Consider the following 4206-nt stretch of genomic DNA (forward strand, 5'->3'; position numbering starts at 1 on the left):
ATGTAATAGACCATGACATTTTTTATTGATATGGCTTCTTTTAATATATACAGTGGATTGATCAGTGGGAATCACTCATTTCTTCATAAAACCCACCTATCAAGTCCTCCAAGGTCAAGAATCTTGTATGCTTTTCCTCATGATATTTGGTGAATTAATGGTCTATAGACTATATAATGAATGAATTTTCAAATACTAACCATATCTTCAGTCAGGAATCGTATGCATGAGCCATATATACATGTGATATTTACTTCTTATATTGAACTATTATCCTCTCTTTCTCACCTAAGTAATGAGTACGGAGGAAGAGAGGTCTTTGCCTGTTTCCAGTCAAGTACCTGATATGACCCAGGCATCCTGCACTAAACCTGATCTGTCTTCTGTTCATTTTTGCACCATGGTTTAAGGATTCCATTCTGGTAAGGGTTTTTTATTGTTTGTTTAAGATAAAATAGATGTATGTTTGTAGAATGCTATGATTTCTGTCAATGGCAAGATTTTATCTTGTCTTGAGGAGATATGATACTTACAAATCATGCCCAACAGGATGATTGAGGCCCACCTTAGGTGTCAATCCTGAGGCTAGAATTTGGATTTCCATTTTTTCCTTCTGGGGAATTTTATTCTAGTCTTAAGATTAACCTCTTGTGGGAAACCCATTGTTGTGGTTTTGCCCACCTTTACCTATTTGCTTTACAATGAACAACAAATTTTGCACCTTTAAGGATTAAGTAATCTGTAATTACCAATTATCTTGCACTGATTCTCATTGAGTGTTTAAGTCCTGCTGGCAAGGGATACACCATTTCATTGTTTAAAGGTCACAGACTGAATATATTGACAGATGAATATCACATAAATTATTGAACTAGTGAAGATTCACCACTAAAACAATAAATGCACTTATTTAGGCAACATGAATATCATTGGGTTTTTCTCCATAATGAGTTACTGAACTTCTTGGTGTGATCCTCATAAGAAAATTTATGCTTTTTACCAGAACTTGGCTTAATTGAAATTTGAGAAATTTTGTGATTCATTGATGCTGTGTCCAATGTGCTAAATATACATTTAGTTCTAAACACATGAGAGCAATTTCTCCCTTATATTATCATTATAAGATTATAATGGCATAGGGATGTGTTGAATCATCAATTAACTTGTCATGAATGAGATAGTCTGACAATTAGGGTGAGAATATGAGGTTTAGTAAATATGCCTTGTCTGTGAAACTTGAAAGTGAATAAATTGATGCACAACTTGTTACCTTATCACCTGATGAATGCCATGTGCTTCTATTATTATCAAAATACTGAAAGTATGTGCTATGAATGATGCCATCGGTTACCAATAATGCCTTTGAGTTGACTAGGTTTTCCAATTTAGTGAACGTGAATCTCGCTATGGGCTCTTCTCAATGAGTGCCTGACTAACCTAATTAATGGGATCCTTCAAAAAAGAAAAAAGAAAAGAGAAAAAACTTTTCTTTTTACTGACCTTGTATTAATATGTTGAGAAGTTTTGTGATTCATTGGAATTGTCTTTATGGAGTGATAATCTTTTTGTCTACAGGAGGAGGCATATTCATCCTTATCTTACTATTTTAGGTGTCTATGATTTTGTGATATTTTGGATCATTGATGACAATTTACAACATAAAGACAATAGAATTGGACCAACCATTTTGAAATTCATGTATAAGCATTGCCTTTAATTTGTGAAAATTAATACTATTAAGAGTTGTCTGATATCTGATGTCCATACCCTTAATTTTATGTGGCTTCAGTAAGTTTATTATAATTGAATATATACACTGTGATCAGTGCTAATTGTTACTGATGTGGCTTCCTGAATGTGTAGAAAAGAGATGATTAATGAGAGCCTCTTATTTCTGTATGAAACTACCTGACAAGTTCTCCAAAATTAAAAAAATAAAAAACCTATATGCTTTACCAATATAGTTTTTGGTGAATAGTGATCTACAGTTAGTGTCATGGGTCACGTTTTGAAAACTGACCATTTATCTTCACTAAGGAATAGCATGTAGGAACCATACAATGTGAAAGATTTCATTCTCATTTTCAGCTGCTATCTTGTCTCTGCCCCTTCAGATAAGAACTACTGAAGAAGTCCACTTTTAGCCTGTTGCCACTAGAGAAACTGATAGCACTCATTTTCAGTCCAGGTGTCTTGCTTCAAATACACCTGAACTTCAATTCATCCTAGCACCAGGGTCTAATATGGGCATCCTTGTTAAGTCTCTTCCATTCCAAGAGGACGTATGTGTGGAGTAGGTCAATTATATGATTTTTTATTACCTTGAGAAGACACAATGAAATAAAAATCATGCTTCTTAGGAGCTGTGGACTAGAATAAGTAACAATTAGGGGCTAAGATTTTGCCTTTTTTAGATTTAATCTGGGAGAATTTTATTTTGGGCTTGAGATAATCAGACTCAGAGGAAACTTATTTTGGTCATCTTTATCTTCATCTAAGTGAAAAGCACTTTTAGAACATTTTAGCCTAATGTAAGTGTTCAATAAATCTTAATTCTGCCATTGTTTTGAATCTTATGCCTTGTCTATTTTTCCTTAATTTGTGTTTATGAAATTCCAAGCATTATGAGATGCATGATTTCATGGAATGGATGTAATTATCTTCTTTTAGTGACTGAGAAATTCCAAGTATACCATCAGTCCAGTGAACTTGGCCTTTAAGATAACTGGTTTCATTAATTCTAGCACATAAATGTCATTGTGTTCTTTTCAATAAGGGACTACCTGATGGAATCCTCAGAATAATATCTTCACTCTGTACCAAAACTTGCTTTGATTTAATATGATTTGTAATTCATTGGTATGACCTTAATAGTATGATATTTATTGAGGCCTAAATACAGTAGTTAACAAATTTATAACTTAGGGTTTGAGATTCAGGTGTGTGCTTTGTCCATGATACATGAAATTAAAGAAATTAATGTGCAGCCTTACATCTGATTCCCAGTCATGAATTTATACATCTCATTATGCTCTTTGCAAGGTAATAGGTATGCTATGGATGAAGCCAGTGCTTATTGATATGGCTTCTTGTACATATATCCAAGGGTTATCAATGAGGCCTGTTCTGTATATAACCACTTAACAGGTCCCTCAAAAAGAAGAAACCTATGTAGTTTGCCCTTACTCTTTTTGTTGAATCAGTCATCTACAACCTAATTGACACAGCTTCTTATTGAATCATAACCTCTTGTAGAAATGAAGGAATGTCACACATAGGCCATGTACACAAGAGGTGTATTTCTCATCTTTGACTACCTTCCTACTTCTGTTTCTTTAGATAAAAACTACTGAAGAAGAGGACTTTTCAGCCTGCTACTCCTGGTTCAGTTTGAACCTCCCAGGCATTGTGCACTCAATCTGCTCTTCTACAGTCTACCTTTGTACCAGGATAAAAGGCTTTCATTCCTGGTAAGAGGCTTCATTCCTGTTAAGATGAATAAATAGACATATGTTTTTGGAGTGCCATGTCTTGGGTGAATGATCAAACATAATCTTGTCTTGAGTAGATATGATGGCCTATATATATCATGTTCAATAGAATCAAGCTGAGAACCAGCTTAGGATGACAATCTTGGGATGGGCTATAAGTCCCATTCCAGGAGAATTTTATTTTTGGCTTGCGTGAATGAAGCCCTCCTGAAAATTTTTTTCAAAATTCTTAATATTTTATTCTAAGTAGCCAATACTTTCCATTCCTTTTAGCCTGATTTTAGTGGACCATAGTTCTTAATTGTCTGGCATTTTTTGGAGCTAATGGTTTAGTGCTTTTTCCCCTCTATGTGGATGTCTGGTTGGCAGGAGATATACAATTGCATGACTTTATGTGAGTGACTGCTTGTGGTGTTGTAAAATTCTAAATAGAGCATTGGATAAGGGAAAATAGGGTTCTAAGATAATTAGTTTCATTCAATCAGGAGGGTTTTCTTCTGATGAGTGACTGGCCTACTTCATAAGAAACTCATGATAAAATCTTCACTTTTATATAAATGTGCTTTAATTTAAACTTGAGAAGTTGTGTGATTCCATAGTATATCTATAAATTTATTATAGTTTAAATGCCTGCATAGAAAATTCATCCCTGCTGTATAATTTCAGGTGGCTGTGGGGTTGTGATTTGTTTTAATCATTGATGAACTACTCACAG

The 4206-nt window shown here is 34.2% G+C and overlaps 1 long non-coding RNA gene and 1 other non-coding gene across 2 annotated transcripts; both read left to right on the plus strand.

Annotated features, from left to right (window-relative positions):
* Nucleotides 1-316: 316 nt before the first annotated feature.
* Nucleotides 317-3472, plus strand: LOC123645190. Its single transcript, XR_006737432.1, has 2 exons — nucleotides 317-422; nucleotides 3340-3472. It is a non-coding gene; the product is annotated as an uncharacterized LOC123645190 (long non-coding RNA).
* Nucleotides 3473-3533: 61 nt separating this feature from the next.
* Nucleotides 3534-3616, plus strand: LOC123645372. Its single transcript, XR_006737549.1, has one exon. It is a non-coding gene; the product is annotated as a small nucleolar RNA SNORD115 (small nucleolar RNA).
* Nucleotides 3617-4206: the final 590 nt, after the last annotated feature.

The sequence above is a fragment of the Lemur catta genome, chromosome 9, assembly GCF_020740605.2.
Source record: "Lemur catta isolate mLemCat1 chromosome 9, mLemCat1.pri, whole genome shotgun sequence".
NCBI lineage: Eukaryota > Metazoa > Chordata > Mammalia > Primates > Lemuridae > Lemur > Lemur catta.